This window comes from Lynx canadensis, chromosome A3, assembly GCF_007474595.2.
Source record: "Lynx canadensis isolate LIC74 chromosome A3, mLynCan4.pri.v2, whole genome shotgun sequence".
Taxonomy (NCBI): Eukaryota; Metazoa; Chordata; class Mammalia; order Carnivora; family Felidae; genus Lynx; species Lynx canadensis.
This window is the reverse complement of record NC_044305.1, coordinates 27,343,827-27,364,736: the sequence shown is the minus strand read 5'-3', so window position 1 is coordinate 27,364,736 and position 20,910 is coordinate 27,343,827. Positions and strand designations below refer to the sequence as shown.

Here is a 20,910-nt window from a genome sequence, read left to right as displayed (position 1 = left end):
TCGGATGTCAAGAGAACTTGGGCTATCTTTGGTGCACCAAAGGAGAGACCTGGAAGATTTTAATCCACGAGGACGCCGTGATCAGGCTTGCAAGATAGAAAGTGCCCTGTAGCTGCTTTGGGGGAAGTTGCCCAGGCGGGCGGGGAGGATGACGGGTGGCGGACTGAAGGGAGAGAATACACTCATTCTAGATAGGTAGGTCTAAATAGGTCTCCTGCAGGAGGCAGGAATAAGGTCTCAGTCTCTACAGGGCTTGGATCGTCACTCGCTCCACTCCTGCATCACACCACCCGAGGGTCCAACTTCCGTTCGTTTGTCGCGAACTCAAAGTTTGAGTAGACAAAATGTACTGCTGGAACCCTAACCCTAGACGAGGGGTCCGAGCGGCCGACTTCAACTCCCAAAATGCTTTGCTTTACAGCTCTGCAGGTCGCGCATGCTTCAGGAAACGCCGGCTGGCTCGTCCACTGGGGCGACTCGTCAGCTGGGTGAAGTGCGGGAAACATAGGGACCGCCATCTTAGCTTGGGGCAAACAACTGTACACGTACGGGAGTTTCGTCTTCTTTCTGTCGTCAGTTCCTAACAGGTGCTGAGACAAAACGCGCTTAATCGCTGCAAATCTCACTAGTATGCTTTCTGGCGACAGTTTCTCCCATTTTGCGCCCCCAGTCCGGAACGGCACCTGCAGGGACTCCTTAGCACATCCCAGCATGGCCGCACTCTGCCGGATTCTGCGTGGGGCGGAGTCGGAAGCGGTCCCGCCCCGCCTCCTGGTAGGAAGGGGGTTTCCGCTTCCGGCAGCGGCGGCTGCAGCCTCGCTCTGGTCCTGCGGCTGGCGGCCGAGCCGTGTGTCTCCTCCTCCGCCGCCGCCATATTGTCTGTGTGAGGAGAGGGGAGAGCGGCCGCCGCCGCTGCCGCTTCCACCACAGGTACTGTGGGAGCCGCCAGGCGAGGTCGTTGGTGTGTGGAGGTGGGCCCGGGATAGGACAACGGGTCGCGGTCGGCCCTCGCGCTCCCAGCGGACTCCCAAACGGCCCATCGCCTTCCCCTGCCCCCCCCCCTTACACACACCAGCCGAGGCCCCTGCAGCCCATCGGGGAGGCCTGGGGCCACCCTTCAGGATCGCGAGCGAGGCTTGCGGGGCAGAGGCTGATGTGAGGGTGGGAACTGGCTTTCTGGAGTCCCGCTTGTGGCGGGGGAGAGGGCTGGACTGGGGCGGGGACTAGGGGGCAACTTGGAGGAGGGGGGTCGCCCGAGGGGGAAGGGAGCTTGAGGGGTGGGGCCACAGGGGGATGCTGGGGGAGGGTGCCTAGGGGAGTGGTGCTTGATGGGTAGGGTGGGGTGAACCCTCCCGGGGAGCGGAGCAGCTGGAGTGGGGGCCTTCCAAGGGTCCCTGTGGGCCGGGCCGGGCTTCCACCTGCAGACTGGGGTGCAAAGAGAGGGAACCCGCGCGAGGTCGCTGGGAAGAAAGGGGGGAAGGGACCGCGAAGTGGGGCAGAATGGGTGGAGTTGGGAGTTCAGCGTTAGTTGGGAGCCTGGGTGGTAGAGAAGTATGTAGAATGGAAGGTTGGCCAGCAGTATCCAGCCTAGTTTGTGACCTTTCGAAAGAGTAGGACTTCTATTTTGTTTTTTTTTGCTGTGCTGTTGTGTGTTGTTTTGTTTTGCAGCGTCGGAACGTTTCTAGTCTAAGCAGGTGATGGGTGGAGCTTCGGTAGTTTTTTTGGAAAGCGAAGTCAGGGTGGGAAGAAGTCGCTTCTTGACTCTTGGCTATTGTGGGGAGGGAAGAGTTCCGAAACGAAGGTGGTGCATTGACTTGGGAAGGACTCGGTTGCCTTGAAGCTGCTGAGGTTGTGGGAAGGGGGCACGGGGAGAAGACGTGCAAAGAAAACGGGAAGGGGACGATTTCAGCAGGAGTTAGGCTGCATTACACCTAAGGAGTGGCGGTGTCGGCCAGGGCTAAGGAACCAGAGGGCCTGGGTTCTCAAATGTCAGTGCCTTTGCTACTTAGCTGTGCGCCCTGATCTCTGTAAGCCTTGGTTTTCCTATCTGTAAAGTGGGGGCCGTAGTATTCCTAGGTCGTACGTTTACGGTGAGCTGTAAAAAGGATACTTTGTGTCGAGTGCTTACCGCAGTACCTGGCAGGTAGTAAGCGCTTGATAGGTTAAAGGGACCAGCTGCTATATTTAGGGGTCCTCTGTTCTACGTAAAATGTGTGGTCAGGAACCAAACGGTGGGCGAGACTTCAGAATATTACCCTTGTGGAAATTGCTGCAGTGTTTTGTTTCGTTGTAAGTCGATTTGGCGTAACTGGCTTGGAGGGCCCTTGAAAGACCAGGGCCAATAGCAGGTCTCCCTCGTGTCATTTAAAAAACCAAAAACCAAAAAACGTCAGTTGCTGTTTGACCTGGGCACCCTCATCCTTCTGTGACTTTGAAATACTTGACTTTCATTTGCTATTGGGGGAGGGTGTACAACTTGAAGAAAGAAAAGATTTGAAGTTTGCTTGGGTTGATTTATCCACTGATTACAAAGTTAGGTCACCCTGGGGCAACTTTTTTTCTTTTTTTTTTTTTAAACCCCGACATGCCCGGTTATGTCCTCCTGTATGGAATACAGTAGCGAAGAGAAGCACACGTTGAAGGGGAACGTTAGGTTAGTTTCTGTGTAATGGGTTTCTTGCCTTGCTGTTTGGGGATGAAACAAGTGGCAGCTTCTTTTCCACAGTGTATTTTTAGTTCTCCTGTTGCCTAGCCACTGCTACAGGCTGAGTCTTGATTTTACTGTTGTCTCTGTCTCTGAACAGATACCTTTACTTCACATACTCCTTTGGAGAAAGGGGAAATTTTCTCCAGGAACTGAGTTGAAAGCCTTCCCTTAGGGTTTGGGTGTGGGGTAGACAGAATGATACCCTCCCCAACAAAGATGTCCATACTCTAATTCCCAGAATCTGTGAATGTGTTACATGGTAAAAGGGACTTTGCAGATCTCCTTAGAGTCAAGAATCTGAAAATAGGAAGATGATTCTGCATTTCATGGATGGACCCAATCTACTGACACGAGACCTTGAAAGCAGAGAACTTGACCCCACCTGGGAGTCAAGGGAGGGCAGAAGGGTGAACACAGAGATTGCGACCGTGAGGACTCCGTTTGCTGTTGCTAGAGGGGGCCACAGGGAAAGCATGAGAAGGAATATGGTCGGCTCCAGTGGCAGAGACCAGCCCCAGCTGACAGCCAGCACTAGGAAATGGAGACCTCAGTCCTACAACCACCAGAAACTGATTGTGACCAACAGCCAGAATGAGCTAGGAAGTGGATTCTTCCCCCAGAGTTTCCAGCAAGGAATATACCTTGATTCTGGCCTCGTGCCCTAAGCAGAAGACTTAGCCAGAGCCCGCGTAACTTCTGACCTACAGAAACTTCTGTGACCTGAGATAATAAATTTCTGTTGTTTGAAGCCACTCCTGTTTGTGGCAGTTTGTTACGGCAGCAGTAGAACATTGTATCGATTTTTGGTACCTGGAGTGGGGTTGTTACCTAAAATGTGGAAGTGGATGAAGGCCAGAAAATTTTTGAGGAGCATGGTAGAAAAGACCTACAACAGATGGTAGAAATATGGATGTTGACTCCTAGGGAGGGCTCAGGGGAAATGAGGCAGGTATTAGAAACTGGAGGAAAGAGAATCCTTGTTACTTAGTGGCAAGTAAGTTTAGAATTGTATCCTGTGGTTATGTGGAAAAGAGAACTAGTAAGTCATAAACCTGGCTATCCAGTGGAGATTTCCAAGCAAAGCGTGGAAGGTGGAGCCTGATGTATTTGTGCCTGTGAGTCGGACTAACAACAGTGAACCCCTATGAAATTTACGTAAAGTCCATGAGGTCCTCGAGGATTTATACTAACAAAAACGATGCCAGCTTGGATTGAAAGACATAGTATGAAAGTTAAAGAGGTCTGTTAAAACCCCCCAAAGTCTAGGCAGGAAACGGGCCGGTAAACTCAGGTGTGAGTGTGCTGCTTTTTGTTAAAATGTGGGTGACTCAGAAGCTGGAACCAAGAGCCCAGAGAGGTGGAGCTGAAAGCTACAGAGGATTTTTCCCTGCCTTTGAAATGGAATGGAGTTTGCCCAGATTTTGAAACTGCTTTGGACCAATGGATCTGTTTTCTCTTCCATTTTCCTTTTTTGGACTGGGAATTCTATAACTGTTGCCCTATACCTGTCCCACCCTTGTGTATTGGAAGCAGGTAGCTTGGTTTTGTTTTCAGAAATTGTGCCCCAGGAGTTCTTATTGTATTATACACAAAGCCTCATCCACACCTGATTTAGATGATGAGATTTGGGACTTTTTAATTGATGACCTTTAGGTGAGATTTTGGGATTTTGAGTTGATGCTATAATGGAATGAGACCTTAGGATGGGATGGATGTATTTTGCATTTGGGAAAGATATGAATCAATGGAGGTCAGAGGGTGGGCTGTGGTAGATGAAATGACACCCTGCCTTCCCTCTCCCCCCAAAGATGTCTGTACCCTAATCCTGGAATCTGAGTATGTTAACATTATATGGCAAAAGGGACTTTGCAAATGCAATTATGGTTTAGTATCTTAAGATAGGAAGATTATCCTGGATTTTCTGAGTGGGGCCAATCTAACATGAAGGCAAAGAACTTTCTCCAGCTGGAGTCAGAGAGATGGGTCAGAAGTTAGAGATTTGAAACATGAGGGGAACTCAACCCGCCATTACTGGAGGGGGCGTCATGGAAAGCATGTGGACAGCCCCTTGCTGACGCTAGCAAGGAAATGGGGGCATCCATCATAACAACCACAAGAAACTGAACTCAGCCAGCAGTCTAAATGAGCTTGGAAGCAGATTCCTGTCCCTGCCCCAAGTGTCAGCAAGGAACAGAGCAAGGTGGACATCTTGAGGTTTTTTTTTTTGTTTTTTTTTTTTTTTTTGGTCTTGGGAGACCCTAAGCAGAAGATCCAGCCAAGTGCACCTGATTTCTGGCCTATAGAAACTGTGAGATAATAAATTTGTGTTGTTTTATGTTTGTGGTAATTTGTACAGCCACAGTAGAAAACGAATAGAGGTCTTTTGCTGATTTTATTTAAAACTTTCGGGGGGATAGGGGTGCCTGGGTGGCTCAGTTGGTTGAGGGTCTGACTTCCACGCAGGTCACGATCTCACAGTTGTGAGTTCGAGCCCCACTTTGGGCTCTGTGCTGACATCTCAGAGCCTGGAGCCTGCTTCCAATTCTGTGTCTCCCTTTCTTTCTGCCCCTCTCCACTCATGCTCTGTTTCTCTCTCACAAATAAATAAACATTAAAAAAATAAACAAAAGAAGAAAATTTCAGGGGGATTTTCTATAATAAATTTTTTTCAACGTTTATTTATTTTTGGGACAGAGAGAGACAGAGCATGAACGGGGGAGGGGCAGAGAGAGAGGGAGACACAGAATTGGAAACAGGCTCCAGGCTCTGAGCCATCAGCCCAGAGCCTGACGCGGGGCTCGAACTCCCGGACCGCGAGATCGTGACCTGGCTGAAGTCGGACGCTTAACCGACTGCGCCACCCAGGCGCCCCTAGGGGGATTTTCTAAAGAACAGAAGTAGCAAAGATTATTCTGCAAAGTGATTCAGTTCTAGAAGACTTCACAGAGTAATTGTGTTGAGTAGAACCTATGCCTTTTCCTTAGTGTTTAAATATCCTGTTACTGCCCTTAAATACAATTGGAATTGGCTAGATGACTAGCATTGAAAAATGTGGATTCTAGAGCTCTAGGCCATTTTGGTAGGATTTCTATAAATTGATGACTTTTCCTTGCCTATAATAAATGTCTTGAATAAATGACATAATTTCTTCATTAATTTTATTGGCTGAATAAAGCAGTAAGTTTATATGACAGCCTTTTAAAGACTTATTTCTAATTTTAGAGGAGATGGAAATGGGTGATCTTTTTTTGTGAATTGATAACCACCTATATACAGTAGTCTGTTCTTTTTACCCTTCCCACCCCAACCCGAAGTTGTTGTAACGTCTTTTCTCCCTGTCTTTGTCATTTGAGGTTAAGAGTCACATTTGGGAATTATAATTGCAGTATGGAGTTCTAACTTTTAAGAAAGGCTGTCCTGCCGCAGTATCCTGCTGATTTGATTCATAAAATGTAGACTCTCAACTTTAGTGGGGACTTCAGAGGATGGAGGAAAGGAGACCACTTCTTTTCAATTTAGTTACCTGAATAGAAAGATGATTACAAAATTAGAACATTTCAGGGTATGAAGGCCTTTTTAAGATTATGTTTGACTTTTGGGTTTAGAGTAAAGGAAATTGGGCCACATGAAGGTTAAGTAGCTCAACCTGGTATCAGCCCTGGAGCTGGCCTAGAATCCTGGTCCAGGCAGTGGAGATACATGGCTTTTGAACTGTATTCCTTGTGCACTCCCTGCCTTGCCCTTTTTCTAGGTTTACCTTGGACAGATTCTCTCTGCCTCACCTTCCTCGTGGAGTCATTGTGAGAATTGAGATAGTGTAACACATTTAACAGTACCTACCATATGAAGTGCCCCAAGGATGTTAACTGTTGTAACATTTATGATAGTTGTTTGGCAACTATGTGACAACTTCTGCATAATCCCGTTAGTTTGTATAAATTTAGAAACAGAACTGGTGAAGTGTAGCACTGGATTAGGTATAAGGTCTTAGCACTTTAAGGGAATGATAATGTTGTGATACTTGATTTAAAATGAGAAACTGGTTGGGGTGCCTGGCTGGCTCAGCCGGTAGAGCATGCAACGCTTCATCTCAGGGTTGTGAGTTGGAGCTCCACATTGGGTGTAGCATACTATAAATAAAATCTTAAAAAAAGAAATGAGAAACTGGATTTGATCCTTGGTCTGTTAAATTCATTGAGTGACCTGGGCCAAGTTTGTTTCCCAAGAGTATTAGTGTGTTTGTACACCTAAATTTTTTTGAACTCCTAAGATGGATAATTTCAAAGTGGTATATCATTTAGCTATTTTTTAATAGAAATCTGGGCCAGCTAGCTTTTCAAACAAAGAAATTCCTTCAGGATTAAGGAAAAGGAATTGCTGTCATTGTAACAAAGGGTATAGGGTTATAGACATTTGGTATAGTATTGGGTTATAGACAATTGGTAGTTTTTCTTAAATATTTGATATGCTCTGGGATAGATTTCAACAGACCTAGTTGTTGACCAGATACCTTTCTTTTCCCACATAGAAATCAAGGATTGAGTCTTTTTAAAAGTTTAAGGTGAAAGCATTCACAGAACCCTGCTAGGAGTGGTATTTCATTGGTTTCTACAAATTCTGTGTCATTCAGCCTTAGACATGAGAAGCCTACTTAGCAACAGTTGCTATGGTGGGCAAGCTTTTTTTTTACATTAGTGGTAATAGTGTTTTCTTGCATAGAAGATACCGGGTTATCTGAAGTGAGGGTTTTAGCATTAAATACCAAGATACATTTAGAATAATTTTTAATTTATATGTGTCACATCTTAAATGCCCTTGTATTGGCTGCTTTTTTCTTTTCCTTTTGTACTTTCTGATCTTGTGGATTATTCTGACAGGTTTTTACTAGCTGAAACATTTTAATCTGCTTGGAAAAGTGAACACTTGGAATTTTTCTGAAGTTATGACTAATGCACTAATGGGCATTTCTCAATTTAGCTATCTCATTAATGTGCTATAAATTTTAAGAAAGCAACCCTGTGAAAAATGAGTGGGTAAATTATTTTCCTAAAAAATTGAATCATGTCATATCAGAAAATACAAAATAGCCATTTTAGGCTATTGAATTTATAACCAGTGAAAAGGTGTTACTTGTTCAGCAGATCCTGAATGCCTGCTACATGTCTGGTAGGTGCTATCATAAGGATTTCTAAAATTAAAAAAAAAAATTGAGTATTTTATTTATTTTTGAGAGAGACAGAGTGTGAGCATGGGAGGGGCAGAGAGAGAGGGAGACAATCCCAAGTAGGCTCCAGGCTTCAAGCTGTCAGCACAGAGCCCCATGTAGGGTTTGAATCCACAAACAGTGAGATCATGACCTGAGCCAAAGTCAGATGCTTAACCGACTGAGCCACCCACGTGCCCCTAAGAATTTCTAGATTGTCCCTGTTCCGAAGCTTACAGTTGAATGACATTTTGTAATCCTATATCATTCCACAATGTAGTACCTTTCTGAAATGTTTCCTTGTGAAAACTCCTACTGGCTTTGTATCTTAGGTATAGACAAAATCTGGGTGGGGGAGAGATTGAGAATTTCTCATTCTTAATGGAATTCTTTAACTGAGACTGCGGGAGGGGGGGGGGGGCGCAACAGGATAGCTGGAAAGAACTCCATCTTTGGAGTGAGATGACCATATTTGGAGGTTACTTAACCTCTCAAACCTGGATTTTGCTATCCAATTAGGGTAGCAGCTACCTTGAGCCATTTATTAACCTTCAGTTTTTTCATCTTTAAATGGGGGTTAGTAGTACTTACCTCAGATGTTCTTGTGAGGATTAAGAACTAAAGTACCAGCTAATGTTTTCTCTGAGTTACTGTGAGGATGAAGAGTTATTTTATAAAATACTGGATCCCTGACTAATGTGAGTTCTTTCTCTTTGCTGTCAGTGAAGACCATGTGTTCATTGCAGTGCTACTGCTTTTATTTTCATTTTCTGCTGCCAGGAGTTCTTATTTTTTAATGAGGCCTTTTGACCCGTACTTCCTGTTTCTGGTGTGTCCTGCTGGGTGAGTGAGGTACTGAATTGCTATTTAGGGGTGGGTCGGGTATGTAAGTTACACCCAGTGTAGATTGCCTCGGTTGCTCGGGTACAGCATACATTGCCAGAGTGGTTATCTGGTCTTGGTGAATCTAGGGTTCTCTTCTAGGTAGAGAAGTGAATCTGCCTAGCTCATACTCAGGGAAAGTTCAAGGTTTGCTCACCTGTAGCCTTGTGGACCTGGATCAGAGGTCTTTTTCCCCAGTGGTTTGATCACAGTTTACTTGTACTTGCGTATTATGTGTTAGGAATATGTTTGGAGGAGAACTTTTTCCTGTGTTAACATTTTCTCTATGTCCTATTCTCTCAGGTATGATCTTAACTTTCTTGTTTGCTCTGAATTTTGCAATCAGACACTCGGTACGCAAAGCAGGAACCTATCTTTATCAGTACTTTAAAGTACATAAGTCATTCTACATATTTATGACTATATAGACTGAATATATATATAGCCATCGGCTTTGGAGTTGGTCTTATATCTTCGAGCCGGAGAGAGGGAGAGAAAGAACCTTAAGATCTTAAGCGGGCTCCACACCCAGTGGAGAGCCTGACCCGAGGTTCCATCTCACGACCTGAGCCAAAATCAAGAATTGGACACCTGACCGAGCCACCCAGCTGCCTCTTCCATCTTTTAAAACCCGATTTTTATACCATTGTCTCCTGGTGACCATCCCATTCAGATAAGAGACTAATGAAGGCTCCTGATTGTTAAAACTCACATCCTCCACCCTTCACCTTGCCTCCAAATTTAAAGCAACCCATTTCGTTGTAGTATGTATCGTAGGCTGTTATTAAATCAGTGTGCAGAATTAGGGAAGTGTTTAATTAGTGAAAATAACCTATTTTACGCTTTGAATCCTAAACAGAGTGGGATTAAAATCTGGCCTCCTTCATCTAGTAATCCTTTGATCTTTGGCAGGTCGTATAACCTCTGAACCTGTTTCTTTTTTCTTTCTTCTTGTTCTTCTTTTTTTAATGTTTAATTATTTTTGAGAGAGCACAAGCAGGGAGGGGCAGGGGGGGGGGCAGAGGATATGAAGCAGGCTCCGTGCTGACAGCAGAGAGCCCGATGTGGGCTCAAACTCATGAACTGTGAGTTGGTGACCTGAGCCGAAGTCAGATGTTTAACCGACTGAGCCACCCAGGCGCCCCTGAACCGGTTTATTTCTAAAATGGGAGTTAACATTTCCTCCCATGCTTGGTTTATAAGAGGCATTCAAATGGAAAGCAGTAGTTATTATTACATACACAAAGCTGGATTATACTTTAGATCTCAAATGAAGTTTTCTGTCTTTGGGTTCCAGAGGGTTGTGGCCAGTGGAACAAAGTTTCAGATTGTGACTTTATTTTGATTGTGTTGCCTAGTAAAATGATATACAGATGAAGACTTCTTTGTCCATCATTTATTCTGTATTATTGGAGACAGTACTGGACTTCAAATTTATGTCAGATGTTTGAGGTAGAGCTGCCTTAATTCAAGTAAGTCAAACTGCTTGGGTTTTCTTATGATACTTCCCTTCATTGGAAGACCTCCCACTGTTGCTATGTTATTTATGTAACATTGACACTTTGATTTTTTCTGGCTTAAAGGTAGAGAAATGAAATTCACACAGAGCCCAAATGCTAATGTTTTTTGTTATTTCATACTTGCTGGTTTGCTTTATGGGAAAGCTTGAGTGTGTTGCCTTTTAAAACAGAAATGTTGTAAATTTTGTAGATGGGAATAAAGACAGGAGGCCCCATACTGTGTTAGGATTGTAATGTCTTAAATATCCTGCAGGTTTATGTAAGCAATAACTATGTGAGTTATCGAGTATTATTGTGAATATTTATATTTCAAATTTGGATCCTTAACAGGGCCAGAAGAAACTTAGGCTGTTGACTTTGAATGGGTAGTTCTTGCTTATTCGGTGTGTACTTGGAGTCTTAGGATTTGAAGGTCAGAGTGGGTTAAGGGAACTGTCAAGGAGCTAATTGTTAACCTTGTCTATATTTCCCCCAATTTAAGAAACAAAACACCACTACTTACATGGCATTAGCTTGATAGATGAGAGAATATTGTCCATGACCTTGAGATAAGAAAGTAGAATCATTATAAAGTGGAGCTGGAAAGGTAACTTCATTTAATCTTACATTCATGTTTACCATTAACCTGTTTGTTTATTTGGCTAATTCTTCCAAGTTAGGTTATGAAGCTTATGTTATTTTATTTTATTTTATTTTATTAATCTCTGCACCCAGAATGGGGCTCAAACTCACGTTTCTGAGTTCAAGAGTTGCACGCTCTTCTGACTGATCCAGCCAGGTGACTCAGATTAGGAGGTTTAGTTTGTGTGTGTTTTTGGTTTTTGTGCCAATGACCTACATACAAGTAGGTGGTCTCTCAGAAGAAGTCATTGTTCATTAATGGTTATATCTGGATTAAGAGGTTGGAAAAGATGATAATATGTATATCCCTTGAAACAAGGGGAGTTAATGTAATAGTTTTTTCAACTTACTGCATGGATTCTGACAGTTTCAGCTTGTGATCTCTGTATGTTATTTAAACTTGGATTTTTCAGCCAATGTGCTATATTAGCCTGTATTAGCGTGAGTTAACAGATGCGCTGAGGTACTGGTCCCCTCAGCCCTCTGGCCATTTGTGCAGGCTACATACAGGGCATCCAAGCCAATGTCTTTAGGTCCAAAAGTCTTGATCACTCATCCCAGTGTGCCATACAAATACTACTTTCTCTTGGTGTTTTGAATTTTAAAAAGGCAATAAGCACTGATTTAGAAGTTTGGTAATTGAGTTTTTTAACAGTTTTAAGACGCAAAGGCCGCCAATCTTAAGATAATCTCGGCTTTAAATTTAGAAAAGACTATTTTAAAGTATCTCTCAGATCTAAAGTAATTCTCTTTCCACATACAATTGAAGAGATACACTTTTAAAAGTTAGGGGTCCCTGGGTGGCTCCGTCTGTTAAGCATTTGACTACTGGTTTTGGCTCAGGTCATGAGCTCATGGTACGTGTGTCCCATGCGTTCTGGCCCCACCTTGGGCCTGCACTGATAGCCTGCTTGGGATTCTCTCCCTCTCCTGCTGGCATACTTCTCTCTCTTTCTCTGAATGAATGAAAAATGAACAACCATAAACGACTCAAATTTAGACATTTGAAAGAAATTCAGGTTCTGGGGCACCTGGGTTAAGTTTCCGACTGACTGCAGCTCAGGTCATGATCTCACGATTCGTGGATTCAAGCCCCACATTGGACTCTGTGCTTACAGCTCAGACCCTGGAGCATACTTGGAATTCTGTGTCTCCTTCTCTGCCCCTCCCCTGATTGCACTCTCTCAAAAATAAATAAACATTAAGAATTAAAAAAAAAAATTCAGGTTCTTACTTTTTTATGCAGTGAAGCAAAACTAAAGTGTCCTTGCTTAGAACTGTTGTCCTCACCTGACTCTGAATACCACCTTATCTTTTCTGAAACTGACAGTTTGTTAATCATTCATTAAGCATATGTCTCCTGCTAGAACATAAATTGGAGCCTAGGATACATTGTCTTCCTCTCTCCCTTCAGGAAAGAGTGGGATAAATATTGTACTTAGTTTGAGAAATTTAATGGTTTAATACTTACGAAAATTATCAAGTTAACCTTTTTAAATGTATATTTTACAGTGTTTAAAGGGGACATTACCTTTTGTCTCTGATTTTTTTTTAAGTTTTATTTATTTATTTGAAAGACAGTGTGTGAGTAGGGGAGGGCACAGAGGGAGCGAGGATCCCAAGCTGATAGCACAGAGCCCCACTGGAGCTTGATGTCATGAACCGTGAGACCATGACCTGAGCCGAAATCAGGAGTCAGGATGCTCAACCCACTGAGCCACCCAGGCCCCTAACTCAGAAATTATTAAAATTTTTTTTTTTCAACGTTTATTTATTTTTGGGACAGAGAGAGACAGAGCATGAACGGGGGGAGGGGCAGAGAGAGAGGGACACAGAATCGGAAACAGGCTCCAGGCTCCGAGCCATCAGCCCAGAGCCTGACGCGGGGCTCGAACTCACGGACCGCGAGATCGTGACCTGGCTGAAGTCGGACGCTTAACCGACTGCGCCACCCAGGCGCCCCAGAAATTATTATTCACTGGGGTTTACAGATTCCTCTGGGCCTGTAATAGAAACTACAGACCTTTTCTTCACAAAAATATACCTGCACATGCTATTTTGTATATACTTTTAGGAGTTTCATTTACTTCTGATCTCATTGATGGACTCCATTTTCAATGCCATAATTTATGTAGCCCAAATAAGTTTCGCCTTTTCATTCATTATTTTTAGTACTGTAACCAATTTACCTGATTTATCATTTGTCACACTATTAGTCTTTCAACAAATATTTCTAGACCATATGTCAGCTTTAGCGTTAGATTCCTGAGGATACAGAAGCACTATTCTCTGCCCTTGGAGTTTTGTTTAGCTAAAAAGATGTGTACGATGACCATGCTAGATGGAAGGGGTAAGCAAAGAGTGCTGTTGAAGTGCAGAGGAAGGGCGTCGACCATTAGAATTTTCTGTAAATCCATGTTTGGTTCTGCATTTCTTTTTTTCTTTTTTTTAATGTTTATTTTTGAGGTGGGGGGCAGAGAGGAGGGAGATGCAGAATTAGAAGCAGGCTCCAGGCTCTGAGCTGCCAGCACAGAGCCCAACATGGGGTTAGATCATGACCTGAACAGAAGATGGGTGCTTAACCAACTGAGCCACCCAGGCGCCCTGGTTCTGCATTTCTTAATTGGCAAAAAGCGTCTCGTGAATTGGAATTCTAAATGGTCTGAAATTGAGAACGTAAATGTGCTTGCCATTGCATGTAATAATGCTGAACATTTTCTTTGTCTGTATCCCCCCCCCCCAGTTACCTTTGTAAAATACGTAGTATTGATTAATTTTCTAATCTTATATATGTATTTAGTATAGAGCAGGGATTGCTAACTCAAATACCTACAGGAATCAGACCAGTAAGATAAATGAATAGAGTTGTCCAGGTTTACCTGTGGCATCTCCAATGGTTGGGTTTAGATCCCATTGTTGGATAATGTAGCTGAGGCAAGTGATTTTTTTTTTAATTTTTAAAATTAAAAAAAATTTTAATTTTATTTATTTATTTTTTATTATTTTTTTTTTTTTGAGAGAGAGACAGAAACTGAAGCAGGCTCCAGGCTCTGAGTTGTCAGCACAGAGCCTGACGCGGGACTTGAACCCACTAACCGTGAGATCACGACCTAAGCCGAAGTCAGCCACTTAACCGTCTGAGCCACCCAAGTGTACCTAGCCAAGTGATTTTATCAGCTCGAGAATACAGGATTATTGTTATCAGACAGATCTACCTACCTTTTCATCTTCCTTCTTTTGAGAAATTGAAGGTTAATTTGTGTGTGTGTGTGTGTGTGTGTGTGTGTGTGTGTGTGTGTGTTGGCAGCCAAGTCACACTTAAGTATTTATAATGAAAAATTTTAACACATAATTAAACTCGATAGCTAATTGCTTTTTTAAAACACTGTGTGAAAAACTTGTACATGAATGTTCATAGCAGCATTGTTCATAGTGGCCAAAAAGAGGAAACAACCCAAATGTCTATTAGCTGATAAATGGATAAACAAAATGTAGTGCTTCCATACGGTGGATTTAGCCATAAAAAGTAATAAATTACTATGACAGAAACTACAACATGGATGAGCTTGGAAACATACTAAATGAAAGAAGCCAGACACATAAGATCCCATTATAGGATTGATTCCATTTATATGAAATGTCCAGGATAGGCAAATCCATAGAGATAGAAAACAGATTAGTTGGGAGGTGGGCATCAGGAATGACTGCTATGGGGTATTGGGTTTCTTTTTGATGTGATAGAAATGTTCTGCAATCAGATAGTAGTGATAGTTGCACATCGTGAATTTACTAAAAACCACTGAATTGTGCACTTTAAAATGGTGACCTTTGTCATGTGGATTTTATATCAGTTTTTAAAATTGGGGGAAAAAATACTGTGTGAACCAAATGGGACATCGTTTGCTATAGAACAGAATGAGTAGGCTGTGAATCTAGACAATAAATCCCCATCTCTTTGTGACTTTATAGAGATTATTCTGACTTGCCTTCTGTAAAATGGGGAAGATATTACCTAGGTCTTGGACTTGTTAGGTTTAAAAGTGACAAATATAAATTCTAAGAAACAGCATTCACATATCTTGAGAGTTGGAAGCCAGCCAGTGTTCTTCCTTACATTCTGCACCTTCCTTCCTGAAATTAGGTAAGTTAAATGATAGATCCAAGGTCATATTTAGTCTTAGAGGTTCCAGTGTTCTTGCTCTTTCTGTAACCTCATGGTGCCTTGTAAATCCAAAGTTCGGGTCTTTCAGTAATAACTATTTCCATCTATCACAGATTGTCAGGCACTGTGCTCATCACATGGGTAACACACAGCCTCATAAAAGCTTGTGGTTCCAAAGAAACATCTCTCACACACGTTGACTGGTTTCATATCTCATTGGGAAATAATAGTATTACTATTTTACCTTTGGTGTTGGTGATGGATGTGATTTCTGTAAGACTAAAGAGCGTCTTTAAAATTAGCTGTAGCGGTGCCTGGGTTGCTCAGTCGGTTAAGTATGCGGCTCTTTTCTTCGGCTCAAGTCATGATGTTCATGGGATCAAGCCCCATGGCAGGCTGTGTGCCGACAGCTTTGGACCTGCTTGGGATATATATTCTCTCTCTCTCTCTCTCTCTCTCTCTTTCTCTCTTTGTCTGCCCCTCCCCCTCACATGCTCTCTCTTCCTCTCCTCAAAATAAATAAGCAAACATTTAAAAAATAAAATTAGCTGTAGATCAAATACTCATCATATTTGATGAGCCAAACTTCTTTCCTCGATTTGGAGCATGAACAGGTCCATACGCAAACAAAGTTGATTTTTGACAAAATATTGTTTGTTACTGTCCTAATATTCAGTCTGCCAAACATGTATGGAATACATTACCATGCTAGGCATTTTGATAAATATAAGGCATATACCAAGAGAAATAAATTATGGTCTAGGTTCTCGGTTTTATAATTTGTTGAGGAGAGGGAATTGCATAAACAAAACACGTGATAATGTAATGAGTATATGGGGGTGCTTTGGTCTAATAGAGGAACGTTTGGCTTGTTTGGGAGAGGCATGGAAAGGCTTCATCGTGGATATAAAACTTGGCTGATTGTTGAAGGGTGAGTAGAGTTTCTCCTAGCCAGCATTATTGGAGGTCATAAAATTACAGGCACAGAGAAGGAGGAAAAAGCATATTCAGTACGCATTTGCTTAACATTTTAAAAGTTTTTAACTTAAAAAAAAATTTTTTTAACGTTTATTTATTATTGAAAGACAGAGTCAGAGTGTGAGCAGGGGAGGGGCAGAGGGAGAGGGAGACACAGAATCTGAAGCAGGCTCCAGGCTCTGAGCGGTCAGCACAGAGCCTGACGCGGGGCTCGAACTCACAAACCGTGAGATCATGACCTGAGCTGAAGTCGGCGCTCAAGTTTTTTTAACGTTTTAAAAGTGTTAGAAATGTTAAACAATAGTAAAAAAGACGTTAGAACAGAGGTTGTAAACTGATACCAGTTACAGTTACAGTAACTGATTAAACTGGTTATGGAACTACTTGGGGTTTTCGTTTCTTCTTGTATTAGTTTTAGTAACTCTTTTTCCTCTAGAATTTCAAATTTACTGGCATAAAGTTGTTCATACTAATGCTTTGTTAAATTTGTTTAGTATACAGCATATGATATTTTACCCATTAAAAATTTTTATTTTTAATATCAGTATAAGTAAAATTGATTCCTTTTTGTGCATACAGTTTCAATGGATTTTAACACACACAGAGATTCAGGTAACCACCATCACAACCAAGACATAGAGCAGTTCTATTACTTCCGTCATGTACCCTCAGTAGTCACTCCCAGCCACCCCCCTGTATTCTCTGGCAGCCACTATTCTGTTCTCAGTCACTATAGTTTTACCTTCTCAGGAATGTTATATGAATGTATCTGTGTGGCTCAGTGGCTAAGCGTCCGACTTTGGCTCAGGTCATGATCTCATGGTTCATGAGTTCAAGCCCATGTTGGGCTCTGTATTAACTGCTCAGAGCCTGGAGCCTACTTCAGATTCTGTGTCTCCTTCTCCCTCTATCCCTCCCCACTCATGCTCTGTCTCTCTCTTAAAAATAAACAAACATTTGTAAAAATTATTTTAAAAATTTAGAAAAGGAATGTTACATAAATGGAATCAAACAGTGTATAATATTTTGAAACTGGATTTTTTTGTTTGTTTTTTACACAACATTGTTGCTTTTGAGTTTCATTGAAGTTGGATCAATGGTTCCTTTCCGTTGCTGAGTAGTAGTATTCCATGGTATGGATGGACCACAGTTTATCCATTTAGTTAACATTTTTTGCTGATTATAGAGCTGCTGTAAATGTACATGTATGGGCTATTATGACCATAAGTTTTTATTTATCTAGGGTAAATATCTATGATTGGGATTGGTGAGTCATCTGAAAAATGTAATTTTAACTTGATAAGAAACTGCCAAATAGTTTTCCAGAACAACTATACCATTTTGCATTCCCATCAGCATTTCTGAGAGGTGTTGTTTCACATCCTTTCTAACATCAAGTATTGTCAGTATTTAACTTAAAAAAAAAATTTTTTTTAATGTTTATTTTTGAGAGAGAGAGACACACACACACACAGAGTATGAGCAGGGGAGGGACAGAGAGAGAGGGAGACACAGAAGCCGAAGGGGGCTCCAGGCTCTGAGCTGTTAGCACAGAGCCCGATGCGAGGCTCGAACTCACAAAAGGTGAGATCGTGACCTGAGCTGAAGTCAGACGCCCAACCGACTGAGCCACCCAGACACCCCAGTATTTAACTTTTTTGATTTTGAAATAATTTTAGATTTACAGAAGAGTTGCCAGTTCCCCCTAGTGTTAACATTTCACACAACTGTGACACTTTATTAAAACTAAGACGTTAACAAGGGGCACCTGGGTGGTTCAGTTGAGCAAGTGTCCAACTCTTGATTTTTGGCTAAGGTCATGATCTCATGATTCGTGAGATCGAGCCCTGTGTCAGGCTTCCATGGTGCTTTGGGATTCTCTCTCTGCCTCTCCCTGTGCCCCTCCCTTGCTGGTGTATGCACGCTCAAAATAAATAAATAAACTTAAAAAAATTAACTACAGTACAATACTACTAACTAAACGACTTTATTTGGATTTTACCTGCTATGTGCTTTTTCGGTCCAGGATCCAATCCAGAATACCACATTACATTTAGTTGTCATGTCTCCTTAGTCTTCTCCAGTCTGTGACAGTTTTTCAGTCTTTCCTTGATTTTCAAGACTGACACTTTTGGAAAAGACTGGTAAAATTGTAGAATGTCCTTCAGTCTAGGTTTGACTAATGTTTTCTCATGATTAGATTATGGTTATGAATTTTAAGAATACCACAGAGACGGCGTGTCTTTCTTATCACATTGCATCAAGGTTATATGATGCCAACGTAACTTATCTTTAGTGATGTTTATGTCGCGTCTGCCATGTTTCTCTACTCTAGAGTTATTATTTCTCCTTCTACATACTTCTTCATTAGAAGGTCTTTTCTAAGTCCAACCCAACTTCCAGGGGAAAACATTAAGTTCCAGTTCTTTGAGGGAATATTTGTGGACTGTGTTAAAACCACCAGAGAGATTAATGAGGAGATACTTAGAGGCTATGCAGATAATCCTGTTTCTCCTAAAAGTTTTGCTCCCCAAGTTAAGCATCTGTCAGTGGATCTTGGCCGCAGTAATTTACTGTTGCTGGTCCTAATGGTGATTTTCTATTTCTTCCTGAATGTATATATAAATTGGAATTCTTATGTAGGGAAGATTTTCAAAATTTATTTAATTATTTATATAGGGCGGACTCATGGATATTTATTTTACTCTTTAGGGTTATGATCGAATTCCATCGTTCTATCTTTCAAGCTTTGGCAATGATGCTCTTTCACATTGGTTTTCATGTCCCTTCGACCACAAGATTTGCCAGGCTATCTTTTTGCCAGGCTATTTTTCCTGCCCCATTCTTGAATCAGCCATTTCTCCAAGGAGCTGTCATTTCTTTTATTGGAGAAAATTATTGAGAAACCCAAGATTGGGCATAGTCATTGTCATTGCTACTTGTTGACACTGCTTCTAGGTGCTGTCAGTGGACAGAGCTAGGAATTTGCATTCAGTAATATTCACTCTTCTGTGGTGCGCAGTTCAGTGGGTTTTGACAATGCTTAGAGCAATAAATCCACCTCTACAGTATTACAAAGAATAATTTTGTTGCTTGGGGCAATCACTCCTCTGTTCTCTGTCTTTATGGCTTGCCTTTTCTAGAATGCCCTACAAATGGAAATATATATTATGTAGCTTTTTGGATATGGCTTCTTCACTTAGAAACATATTTAAAATTCATCCATGTTGCTTAAATTGTAGTTTGTTTTCCACTGTGTGCTTGTACCACCATTCGTTTATCCATTCACCTGTTAGACATCTTGGTTGTTTCAATTTTTTCGCAATTATGAATAAAGCTGCTATCAGCTTTTCACCTGTAGGTTTTGTGTGAACATTGGTTTTCACTTGAATAAAATACCTAAGAGTGGGAATACCTAAGAGAATGTATGGTAAGTGTTTAATTTTGTAAGAAACAACCAAACTGTTTTCCCAAATGGCTGCATAGTGTGTTGTGTTCCCATCAGGAATGAATTAGTTTCTGTTACTCTGCATCCTCACCAGCTTTTGGTATTCTCAGTTTTTTATTTGAACCATTTTAGTAGGTCTGTAGTGTATTTAATTTTTACTTTAATTTGACTTTCCCTGGGGCGCCTGGGTGGCTCAGTCGGTTAAGCGTCCGACTTCAGCCAGGTCACGATCTCGCGGTCCGTGAGTTCGAGCCCCGCGTCGGGCTCTGGGCTGATGGCTCAGAGCCTGGAGCCTGGTTTCCGATTCTGTGTCTCCCTCTCTCTCTGCCCCTCCCCCGTTCATGCTCTGTCTCTCTCTGTCCCAAAAATAAATAAACGTTGAAAAAAAAAATTTTTTTAATTTGACTTTCCCTAATGACTAACAATATTGTGTATGTTTTCATATGCTTATCCGTAGATCTTCTTTTGCAAAATGTCTGTTCAGATCTTTTGCCTGTTTGTTAATTGGGTTGTTCTCTTATTGTTGAATTCTTTATATATGCATATAAGTCCTTTATCATATATGTGATTTGCAAATGTATTTTCCCCATCTGGCTTATTTTTCCATTAACAGTGCTTCTCACAGAGGAGAAGTACTTTAATGTTAATAAAGTCCAGTTTATCAATTTTTATTTTTATGGGTTGTGTTTTGCTGTTACGTTTTAAGACCTCTGCCTAATCCTAATTCCTGGCCACTGGATCACAATATTTTCTTCTAAAGTTTTGAAAATGTTTCATTTTGTATTTAGATCCACCATCTATTATGAATTATTTTTAATGTTTATTTTTGAGAGAGCGAGCAAGTGCCCACAAACAGGGGAGGGGCAGAGAGGGAGGGAGACAGAGGATCTGAAGCAGGCTCTGCGTTATCATCACGAAGCCCTACCTGGAGCTCACCTGAGCCCAAGTCGGATGCTCAACCGACTGAGCCACTCAGGTGCCTCTATTATGAATTGTTTTTTGTATAAGGTGTGTGAGGTTTAGAGTCAAGTTCATGATTTTGCATATGGATGTTAAAATGTTCTAAAACCTTTTAGAGAAAAGATTACCCTTTTCCCATTGACTTGCTTTTGTACCATTGTCAAAAATCAATTGGCCATATTTGTAGGGATTTATTTCTGCACTTTCATTCTGCTCCATTGTTTTATCCTTTTGTCATTACCACACTTTTAATAACTGTAGCTTTGTAGTAAATAACTTAAATAGTGTGATTCCTCCAGCTTTATTTTTCTTTCTCAGAACTGTTTTCGTTATTCTAGTTCATTTGGATGTATTTTTTTTTTATTAGTCTGACAGTCTTTATTTTTTCTGGATAATTTATTTTGTTTATATTGAATATAATTAGTCATA

General features: G+C 41.7%; 1 protein-coding gene across 1 annotated transcript in view; it reads left to right on the top strand.

Annotated features, from left to right (window-relative positions):
• The first annotated feature begins 841 nt into the window (after positions 1-841).
• CSNK2A1 (casein kinase 2 alpha 1) overlaps positions 842-20,910 on the top strand; it is a 54,901-nt gene continuing 34,832 nt past the window's right edge. Inside the window, 1 exon segment of the mRNA XM_030309878.1 lies at positions 842-930. The gene's annotated coding sequence lies outside the window, so the exon portion shown is untranslated.